This window comes from Spermophilus citellus, assembly GCF_964194105.1.
Source record: "Spermophilus citellus genome assembly, chromosome: 4".
Lineage (NCBI taxonomy): Eukaryota > Metazoa > Chordata > Mammalia > Rodentia > Sciuridae > Spermophilus > Spermophilus citellus.
Genome location: NC_138185.1, coordinates 180,054,440 through 180,066,913, shown reverse-complemented (window position 1 = coordinate 180,066,913; position 12,474 = coordinate 180,054,440).

The window sequence follows — 12,474 nt, the reverse complement described above, 5'->3', positions numbered from 1 at the left end:
TTGAGGGTTAAGAATTCAATATTAGAATTTGAGGAGGACACCATTCAGTCCATGGAAATTCCCAAGGCTTTCTTCTTCATTACTTAATGATTATAAAATTATTTCAATTCAGATGTCTCCTAAGTTCAGCCCCACCGCCTCATAACCACTCTTCTTTCTCTGTCTTAACTACAGCCCTCCATCATCCACTGTCTCATCATATATCTTCTGCTTCTACTGTCAGGCTTTCTCTGTTCTAATCCACAACCCTGTCTGTAAGACAGAGTTCAAGCTTTCTTTCCTCTTGGCTCCCTATCTACCCTTTAAAATCTACTCTCCACCTGCTACAAATTTTTCATGTTTTCCCCCATTCATACAGCTTTACTGGAGTATAACTGATATGCCTTAAACTACATATATTCATAGCATAAAACATGTAAGTTTTGAATGTTTTATATCTTATTATAAAAGATCATGTATATGTGAAATACATGATATATATATAAGCTTTGACAATAATATATATTATATATTGAGGTTTTCTATTTCTTTCTGGGTGAATTTTGGTAGTTTGTGTCCTTCAAGGAATTTGTCTAAGGTGTTGAAATTATTAGCATAAAATTATTCATATGAACTAATTCCTTATTATCCTTTTAGTATGTGCAGGGTCTTTAGTTATGTCATCGTAACTTTATTGCTGCTATTGGTAACTCATGTCTCCTTTGTCTGTTTCTCCCTTTCTCTTGAAAAATCTAGCTAGAACCTCTAGTTTCTCAATTTGCTCTGTGTTTCACTGCTTTTTGCATTGTTCTTCTGTTTTTCTTTTTTTAAATGTTCTTAACAGCATTTAAAAAAAATTTTTTAATATTTATTTTTTAGTTTTTGGTGGACACAACATCTTTGTTGGTATGTGGTACTGAGGATCCAACCTGGGCCGCATGCATGCCAGGCGAGCGCCCTACCGCTTGAGCCACATCCCCAGCCCCTGTTCTTCTGTTTTTCATTTCAATGATTTCTACTCCATCTTTACTATTTCTTTTTATTCTGCTAACACTGTGTTTAATTTGTTCTTTTCCTATTTTGTGGAGACATGGAAGTAGAGGTTATTGAGTGAAGACTATGGTAGTTTCCTGTGGCTGCTGTAAAAAAAATTACCACAAACTCAAAGTCTTAAAAGAATAGAAATTTATTTTCTCATAGTTCTGGGGGCTAGAAGTCTGAAATAAAGGTTATTCTGTTTTCCACCTCTTCCAGATTTGGATGACTTTTGACATTCCTTGAGTGTGACTACATCACTTCAATCTCTAGCTCCATTTTCATGTGGCCTCTCCTCTTTTTGCCTCTGTCTTATAAAGATGCATAGGATAGTATTTAAGGTCCACCTGGATAATTCAGGGTGATCTTCTCATCTCAAGATCTGTGAAGATTTTTTCCCCCAAATATCGTAAGGCAACATTCACAGGTTCTGATGATTGTTTGGAGGTCAAAATTCTCTGGAGGCCACAAGTTGGCCCACTACAGAGACCTTTGTTTTTTCCTAAAGAGGTGCTTAGTACTATAGATTTCCCTCTAAACACTGCTTTAACTGCATCATCCCATACAATTTTTATTGGTTATATTTTCATTTTTATATCAGTCAAAATATTTTTGTGTTTTCCTTTGGATGTTTTATTTGACTTGGGTTATATAATTTAATGTTAATTTCCAAATGTTCATGTATTTTCTGGAGATCATGCTGTCATTGATTAGTAATTTGATTCTGCAGAGTCTTACTTATCACTAGAATCGTTTTAAACTTATTGAAACTTTTTTAATGATCCAGAATATGTTGCTTCATAATATTATCATTATATTATCAAGTCTTCTATGCACTTAGTAAAATTATTTCTACTTGTAAAATTATTTCTGCTTGTTCTATCAATTATGAAAAGAGAGGTGTTAAGGTTTAGATGTGGTATCCCCCAAACGCTCATGTGTGAGACAATGCAAGAAAGTTTGGAGGAGAAATGATTGGGCTATAGATTTAACCTAACCAGTTAATTGATCCCTGATTGGATTAACTAGTGACTGAAGGCACGTGAGTGTACTGGAAGAAGTGGTTCATTGGGGGCATTTATACTTTTTGTATCTGGAGAGTGGAATTTTTCTCTCTCTGCTTCCTGGTGGTGTGAGCTGGTTCCCTCTGCTACACTGCTATCTATGGATTGAGACCTTTGAAACCGTGAGCCCTTAAATAAACCTTTCCTCCTCTATAATTGTTCTGGTTGGGTCTATAAGTCACAGCAGTGGAAACGCCGACTAAAACAAGAAGTGTTAAAGTTCAACTATAATTGTGGGTTTCTCTGTTCTCTATATAATTCTATCAAGTTTTGCTTTATCAGTTTCAAAGACTTATTATTAGGTTTGTGAACATTTAGTATTGTTATGTTCTCTTGAATCCAACACTTTGTTATTATGGAATGATCCTGTTTTATCCCCGCTAATATTCCATGTTCAGAAGTCTTCTTTTTATGAGAATATAACTTCCCTCTTACTAGTATTAGTATGGTGTATCTGTTTCCTTCTTTTAGGCTTTTTGTGTCTGTATAGTTAATTTAGTTTCTTCAAAGCAGCATACAGTGGGGTCCTGCTTTTACTTTTTTATTTGACAATCTTTGCCTGTAACTGGGACATTTAAACAATGTCAGTTAATTATGATCATGATGATTCATATTGTTGGATTTAGGTCTATCATCTTGTTGTTTGTATTATATTTGAGACTTCTCTTGTATTCTTTTTGCCTTCCTTCGAACTGAATTTTTTTATAATTCCATTTTAACTCCTTAAACAAACATTCACTATGATTTTTCTTGCTTTACTTTAGTCATCACTCTGAGATTCTACTTACAGTGTACTTTCAAATGGTGCCATGCCTTTCATGGGGTATAAGAACCGCCAACTGCACATTTCTCTCTCTTCTCTTTCTGTTTTTTGTGTTTGTTGTCATACATAATAGTTCTAAATATACTATAAATTCCACAATAAATGCTTACCACCTTTATTTTACACTGTCTGTTATCCTTTAAAGAGATTTGAATACTGAGGAAAAAGCCTTTTATATTTCACACATAGTTACTATTTATGATGGTTTCCATTTTTTTGTGTAGATCTATATTTCTATCTGGTATTATTTTCTTTCTGCCCAAATAATTTTTTTCAGCATTATTTTGTTATACAGGTTGGGTGATGATGGAGTCTCTTAGCCTTTGCATAAATGAAAATGTCTTTATTTTAACTTCATTTTCCAAAGACACTTTCACTTGCTATAGCTTTATAGATTGACTAATATATATATATATATATATATGTGAATATATATATTGACTATATATATATGAATGTGAATATATATATATTGACTATATATATATTTATGACTATATATATGACTAATATTATATATATATATATATATATATATATATATATATATATATATATATATATATTTTACAGCACTTTAAAAATGTTCCAGTGAGTTTTGGTCTATACTGTTTCCAGGAACAGCACAAAAGTGAGGAGCACTGGAAGGACTTCACATCTACCCCAACAGTCTGCACAAACTTGCTCCAGTCTCTGATATGGAAAGTTTACTTTTATTAGCTTGTGTAAGTATGGTTTCATAGCCCTGCTTCCCACATGCCCAAAAGGCATGTAAGATTGCTTTTCATCATCTTATCCTCACTATATAAGGAAATTATAGAACTTAGGAGCTACTGCCTTTGATAAACTTCTTGCAATCTAAATAACTATAAAATTCTAAATTACAAAATGGTGAATTGTTTACAGAATTGTTTCTGATTGTTTCCAGAACAGCAACCAGTGTATTTCTGTTGGGAATTCCAGAAGTAGACATTCTACATAATCCCTACTTTAAGCCCTTCTTGGGATATAATTACCATTATCATGGTTATTCTTCGCTTACCTAACATTCTTATAAACTGTCCATCAAGATGCACTCTTGGGAAAGTGAGGGGGGAATTACAGTGTAAGTTTTCAAAAGATTACTTTGTTTTAAAGTTGAAGTTGTTCGCTGAAGTCTTGCTCTCTTTACTAACAAAGTATTAAAAGAACATAGAGTGAATTTCAAACTAATCATAATAAATGCATTTGCCTGGGTCTTTTGAGAACAAAGTTTGAGTAATACTCTTAGATAAAAGGAACATCCTGGACCCTTCCTTCTTACCTGTTCAAGAAAATTCTCCAGGCATTTTGGCATTCATATTACAAGAGATAGATAATATTGTCCCAAATTTTATAGATGGAAAAACTGAGGCTTAGAGAGTATAAGCAAATTGCTAGATATTATATAACTAGTAAGTAGTTATATAAGTACTAACTTATATAACTAAGTAAGTACTTATATAAATATTAACTAGTAAGTATTATAAAATTCAAGATGAATCAAAGCCTGAATAAGAGGAACTTTAAAGAATTTTCTACCTATTCACCATTTTGTAATTTAGAATTTTATAGTTATTTAGATAGCAATATAATTTTAGTATCTACATGTAGTACACAATTTATATACACAAATTTTGTCACCATATTATGGGTTCTCTGGAGTAGTTTTGATGTAATTAAATTTTTACCTTAGGCATTATCACATTTAAAACTTGAGTACTATGGGACCACCTGTATGTTTCCACTCTATTAAAATGTTTCTCTGATTTTCAACAAATTGTTTCTAGTCACTTTGGGAAAGCATAGTATAAGGAACACTCTGTGGGAAAGAGTATGATAACAGTGTTTTTAGGAGTTTACTTTTGGCTTTGAAGGAGTATAACTAATGTATCTGAAGAGTTTAAGTTCTTCTCCACAGTAAGGAAGATGACTTCTCAAAACACAAAGTTAAACTCAGAAGTTTATCGAAGGCAGTAGCTCTCAAACTTTAGAGTACATAAGACCTATAAAGCTTGTTTTAAGTGTATATTCTTGAATGGAAGTTCTTATTACAGTTATAGAAGCTACATCATATCAGACTATGCCTTTCCTGATAAAAATGATAAACCCTAGACACACATACACACAAACACATCTGGAGGCATCAGAAAGTGGTCAAAAGCAGGCAGAAACTGAAGGGAGTTCTAGTCTTTAATGGAACCATTCACTGGGTAAAAATTAAGTCTATGACTATTCCACTGAGGGCTCTCACACCACATAGCACAACAAAAAAACAAGTAAAAAGTACAGTGTTTTTGACTTGGTATCAGAGAGCATGGAGTTAGGGGCAGAAAGAAAATCTGAAAGATTAAGGTAGGAAAATCCCAGAAGAGAGGCATTCTAACTCCCTAAAATGTATTCATCATAATGAACAGATCATAATGACTTGAAAAAAATTACTAGGCATTTAAAGACATATGAGATAACACCCAAAATCAAAAGAGAATGCTGTCAACAGAAACAGAGCTCTAGGTAACTAACCACAGTTTGGAATTAGCGGAAAAGTATACTACAGAGCTGTAAATACTCAAAGGCAAATTAAAATATTTTAAGAATAACTGAACAATTGTGGTAACATTATCAGGGAAATGGAAGCTATTTTAAAAATTAAATGGAAAAATTCTAGAACTAAAGAGCTGTACCATCCGAAATGAAAAAGAAATCATAATATGGGCTGAAGATAAGAGACAGCAAAAGAAAAGGGGACTCGAGAAGAGATCAATAGAAATTATCCAATCAGATAAAGAAAATACACAATGGAATATTATTTGGCCATAAAGAAGAATTAAATTATGGCATTTACCAGTAAATGGATGGAACTGGAGACTACCATGCTAAGTGAAACAAGCCAATGGCGGGGGGAGGCTGAATGTTCTCAGATATGTGGATGCTAACACAACATAAGGGTGGGGGAGAATAGAAGTTCATTGGATTAGACAAGGGGGAATGAAGAGAGCGAGGGAAGATAGGAATAGGAAAGATAGTAGAATAAATCAACGTCACTTTCCTATGTTTATATATGAATACACGACTAGTGTAATGCCATATTATGTACAGTCACAAGAATGGGAAGTTATACTCTATGTATGTATAATATGTCCAAATACATTCTACTGTCATGTATAACTAAAAAGAACAAATAAAAATAAAAATAAAAATTATCCAATCCAAGCAGAGTGAAAAAAAAAACAACCTCAGTGACTGGTAGAATAATTACCAAATGAACAAAAACATAAAGCAAAAATTAATTTTTATGCTTTATTAGATTGGACAGGTAGAGGTGAATTTTCCATTTGTAAGTTATTTTACCTAGCAAAAAATATTGTTGGCATGACCATCATATTTTTTGCCCATGAATAAAGATGCTTCATACCATTAGTTGGTTATAGCATGCAAGAGGTCCAGCCACTATACCAATGGTGTGGCAAACACTTCATCAGCATGATCAGGGCATTCACTTATTGGCTGTCCTGATTAAGCTTTCGGAACAAAACTTAACATCCTTCTAGACAATATATTTCAACAGAAGTTCTCCTACCTACTTATTAGCTAACCAAATGTTTAGTGCTTGGTTTGACTTTGCTTTCAACCAAAAGTTCATCAAAACCTCTCTTAAATAAGTTGTAAGTTCCTTTTTTTCCCCTCAGAGGGATTGGGGAGAGTGTTATTGAAGGAAGTCATATCACCTTGTGCTCTCAACTTCCCTTAGCCAAATCTCCTATTTTTGGAAATTGTAACATGCTCTTTTCACCAGTTTATCTAGATCTACTCTGACTTGAAAGTTCAACTAAGGATTTTTTTTTTTCAGTACAATGGATACAGCCACGAGTAATTTCACAAGATCTGTCTGTATTCTGGCTAGTTGATATTCCAACAGGACTTTGATAAGAAAAAAGAAATTGATTCCATACATAATCATATCTGACAGGCTAGCTACTATGGTATTTGATTCTGAGGTATGAAGAAACCATTTGGTTTCTGCTGAAGGGTCTGCAATGTTTGGTCATAGAACTCATTAGAAGATCTATGAGAAGACCCCATTGATCTGATGTCTTTTCAGTCAACACTTTTCATTCTGTGAAGCTGGAGATTGTCCAACAGGAGTTAAACTAGGCATTAGGCTGGGTTCTGTACCTTACTAACTGGATGCATGCAAAGTAGAGATGATTCATGATTTCTTTCTTTTTTTTTTTTTTTGGTGCTGGGGATTGAACTCAGGGCCTTGTGCATGCGAGGCAAGCACTCTACCAACTGAACTATATCCCCAGCCCATACTCATACACTGTTGAGGGCCACAGCCCAGTAGGGATGACGCATGGCATTCTGCCAGAAGGGAGTGGTTGAGAGGTGACACCAGCAAGCCATTGAGATGATGTTGGTTATGTTAAGCTGTGTATTCAGTTGTATATGGACCCCTGCTGTCCAGCAATAGGGTGGCTCGGGAATAGGGTGGTTCCTGCTGCCTTGGGTGCCCGCTACTTTGGAGTTCCCAGGCACCTAGGTTGGTTCCATAGTTTAGGCATTGTGAATTGAGCTGCTATAAACATTGACATGGCCCTCATTGTAGTATTCTGATTTTAAGTCCTTTGGGTATAAACCAAGGACTGAGAGAGCTGGGTCAAATGGTGGTTCTATTCCAAGTTTTCTGAGGAATCTCTACACCACTTTCCATAATGGTTGCACCAATTTGCAGTCCTACCAGCAATGTATGAGTGTACATTTTTCCCCACATCCTCACCAACATTTATTGTTGCCATTCTGACTGGGGTGAGATAAAATCTTAGAGTAGTTTGAATTTGTATTTCTCTAATTGCTAGACAAGATGAACATTTTTTTTTCATATATATGTTGATTGATTATATATCATCTTCTGATAAGTGTCTGTTCAGGTCCTTGCCCCATTTATTGATTGGGCTATTTGTTTTTTTGGTGCTTAGCTTTTTGAGTTCTTTATATACCCTAGAGATAATGCTGTATTTGAGGTACAGGTGGTAAAGATTTTCTCCCAATTTGTAGGCTCTCTTTTCACATTATTGATTGTTTCTTTTGCTGAGAAGCTTTTTAGTTTAAACCCATCCCATTTATTGATTCTTCATTTTACTTCTTGCACTCTAGGGAACTCATTAAGGAAGTCAGATCATAGGCCGACATGGTGAAGATTTGGGCCTACTTTTTCTTCTCTGAGGTCTCTGTTCTAGTGCCTAAGTCGTTGATCCACTTTGAGTTTTGTGTAGGGTGAGAGCTAGAGGTTTATTGAGTTGAGTTTCATGGAGGGTGAGAGATGGAGATTTAATTTCATTTTGTTACATGTAGCTTTCCATTTTCCCAGTACCATTTGTTGAAGAGGCTATCTTTTCTCCAGTGAATGTCTTTGGTGCCTTTGTCTAGTATGAGATAACTGTATTTATATGGGTTTATCTCTGTGTCTTCTATTCTGTGCCTTTGGTCTATGGGTCTATTTTGGTGCCAATACCATGCCCTTTTGTTTGTTTGTTTTTTTGCTACTGCTCTGTAGTACAGTTTGAGGTCTGGTAAGTGATGCCTCCTGCTTCACTGTTCTTGCCAAATATTGCTTTGGCTATTCTGGGTCTCTTATTTTTCCAAATGAATTTTATGATTGCCTTTTCTATTTCTATGAGAAATGTCATTGGGGTTTTCATAGGAACTGCATTAAATATGTATAACACTTTTGATGGTAGGCCATTTTGACAATATTAATTCTGCTTTTCCAGGAGCATGGGAGGGCTCTCCATTTTCTAAGGTATTCTTCAGTTTCTTCAGGGTTCTGTAGTTTTCAGTGCAGAGCTCTTTCACCTCTATTGTTTGATTGATTCCCAAATATATATTTTTTGAGGCTTCTGTGAATGGGATAGTTTTCTTAATTTCTCTTTCAGTGTATTCATCACTGATGTATGGGAACACATTTGATTTATGGGTGTTGCTTTTATATCCTGCTACTTTGCTAAATTCATTTATTAGTTCTAGAAGTTTTCTGGTGGAATTTTTGGATCTTCTAAATATAGAATCATGCCATTGGCAAATAGTGATAGTTTGAGTTCTTCTTTTCCTATTTGTATCCCTTTAGTTTTTTTCTTCTAATTGCTCTGGTTAGAGTTTCAAGGATGATGTTGAATAAAAGTGGTAAAAGAAGGCATCCTTGTCTTGTTCCAGTTTTTAGAGGGAATGATTTCAATTTTTCTCATTTAGAATTATGCTGGTCTTGGATTTAGCATATATAGCCTTTACAATGTTGAGATATGTTCCTACTATCCCTAGTTTTTTTTTTTTTTTTTAGTGTTTTAAACATGAAGGGTGCTGTATTTTGTCAAATGCTTCTTCTGCATCTATTGAGAAGATCAAATGATATTTGTTTTTAAGATTTTTGATATGATGAATTACATTTTTTTTAGAGAGAGAGAGAGAGAGAGAGGAGAGAGAATTTTATTTATTTTTTAGTTTTTTCGGTGGACACAACATCTTTGTGGTTTTTTTTGTATGTGGTGCTGAGGATCGAACCCGGGCCGCACGCATGCCAGGCAAGCGCGCTACCACTTGAGCCACATCTCCAGCCCCGATGAATTACATTTATTAATTTACATATGTTGAACCAACACTGCATCTCTGGGATGAACCCCACTTGATCGTGGTGTATTATCTTTTTAATATGTTTTTGTATGTGATTTTCCAGAATTTTTTTTTGAGAAATTTTGCATGTATGTTCATCAGGGGTATTGGTTTGAAATTTCCTTTCCTTGGTGTGTCTTTGTCTGATTTTTGTATCAGAGTAATATTAGCCTCATGGAATGAGTTGGGAGGGGTTTCCTTCTTTTCTCTCATGGAATATTTGAGGAGTATTGGTGTTAATTCTTCTCTGAAGGTCTTGTAGAACTTGGCTGAAATCCGTCTGGTCCTGGGCTTTTCTTCAGCCCAGGCTTACTAAGTACTTTCCTCTTTGAACTGCCTTCACAGTGTCCCAGAGATTTTGATATAGTGTATTGGTGTTCATTTACCTCTAGGTATTTTTTTTTTATTTCAACCTTGATTTCTTCTGCTATCCATTCATCATTCAATAGTATATTATTTAGTCTCAATGTGTTAGAGTAGCTTCTATTTTGTATTTTTATCATTGATTTTATCATTGATTCCTAATTTCAATCCATTATGATCTGATAGAATGCAGGGTATTATCTCCATTTTTTTGGTATTTACTAAGAGTTGCTTTGTGCCATAAGATATGGTCTATTTTATAATGATCTAACTTAAAGGACTTTTTAAACAATTTTTGTTGCTCAAGTATGCTGGCGATGAAGACTATCAATTTTTATTAGTATGGAAATGTTTTAGTTTCCTCCCGTTTAAAAAAATATACATTTTCATTGGAGATGGAATTCTAGGTTGAAACATTCTTTTCTTTTGGAACTTTAAATATGTTATTCCATTGCTTCTTTTTAATAACTCCCCTATCATTCCTATCTCTTAAACTGTTTCTAATATTTTTTCTTTGTTACTGCTTTTACCATGTTTACCATGTACCTTGGTGTTATTTTCTTTATGATTATCATGCTCGAAGTCTGTTGAATTTATTGGATACGTGGGCTTATAGCTTTCAGAAAAGAAAGTTCTGGGGCTGGGGATGTGGCTCAAGCGGTAGCGCGCTCGCCTGGCATGTGTGCAGCCCAGGTTCGATTCTCAGCACCACATACAAACAAAGATGTTGCGTCCGCTGAAAACTAAAAATAAATATTAAAAATTCTATCTCTCTCTTCTTCTCTCTCTCTCACGCTCTCCTTAAAAAAAGAAAAGAAAAGAAAGTTCTGGGCCATTGTTTATTCAAGTAATTTTTTCTGTCCCCTTTTGGGGGGCTCTAACTATAAACTAAACTGCTTTAAACACTTCTATATATCATTTAGTATTTGTACAGTTTTCTTCTCTGTGCTCTAGTTTGAATACATTCTAATGTCATGTATTTAATGATATTTTCTCCTATACTCTCTAGTCTTTTGTAAAGCTCATCCATGAATTTATAATTTCAGGTATTATATTTTTGTGTCTAGAAGTTCCATTTGTTGGTGGTTTTCATGTCCTCCATTTCTCTAATTATTATATTTATGTTTTCCTGTAAGTCCTTGAAGATATTTAAAATCTACTAATCCCACCGCCTCCATCAGTTCTGGATTTCTTTCTCTCGTCTTATTTTCTTCTGTTTCAGGATTACGTTTTCCTGCTCCTCTACATGACTATTCATTTGTGTGTGAGTGTGCATGCTGAATCCAGGGCCTTATGCATGCTGTGCATACACTCTACTACTGAACTAAATCCCTAGCCGCCTAGTCATTTTTAAATTAGGTTACCATGTTGAGTGTCTACATTTTATTACTTTTACAATGAGTGTCGATTTTATTTTGTCAGACAAGTTTTTTTTTGCTGAAAGTTTGATGATTTCAAGAGCTTACATTTAAGCTCTCAGAATAAAGCTATAGTAGCCTTTGTGATTAACTTAGTTCTACTACTTAGATATAACATTTTGGGGATCCCTACTGAATATAAACAGGACTCTTTACTTCATCTTATTAGAACCCAAACACTCCCCAGTCCAGTTCAGTGTAAGTTCTCAATTTATAGCTATGTTTGTTGCCTGGCCTTCTGGAATCTCCTCCTAATTATGTGAAGCTTATATTCAGTCAAAGACTCAGGAGGACATTATGCATATTTCTGGAGCTCTTTTTTGGCATAACCCCCTCCTTCATGGCATAGTACTCTCACACATTCAAGCCATCTCATTCTCCTTTGATGTCTGTTTTCTTATCTTGGCAAGACTTTCACAGGCTCCCTGGGATATCTCCCCTATGTCACTGTCCAAATTGTCCTGGTAGGCAGAAAGCTTGGGTGGGTCATAGAGCTCTTATTATTGTTTTGCTTTTTTCAGGGAATCATAGTTCTGAACTGTTTGTGATCCAATGTCTAAAATGTTGTTTTGTCTAGTTGTCTACTTGCATACAATAGAAGGGGATGTTTGACACTACTTGGTCATGGCTAAAAATGGTACCCTTAGGCATGGAGTGAAATACATATCTGGGCTAGGAGTTGGAGAAGCCAAAGGAGGATCCTGGGGAAGATGGGAGCTGCTGCAAACCAACCTACAGGTGAGCCAGAAGGTCACTGGCAATGTATGTACACCATCTTAAATAATGCCTTCTGCTTCCTGTTTGCCTTTCAGTCTGATACAACTATGTCTCTTGTCACCCACTCTAACTGGAAACATAAGGGAAGAGAATTCTGGGAATTGAGTTCAGCCTCGCCAGTTGACATAGTACAAAGTCACCACAGAAACACTTGTTTCCATGGAACTTGCTTGGGTTCCATTTTGCCACTGCAATTATTAAAAAGAGTGGCCATGAGAAACCTCTGAGAATAGAGCTAGTCAAGTGGCAGGGCCCTGAGACCCATGAAGCTGGCAGCAGCATAAAAGAGATTCGCAAAATACTTGCATTCAACATGAATGACTAGCTAAAT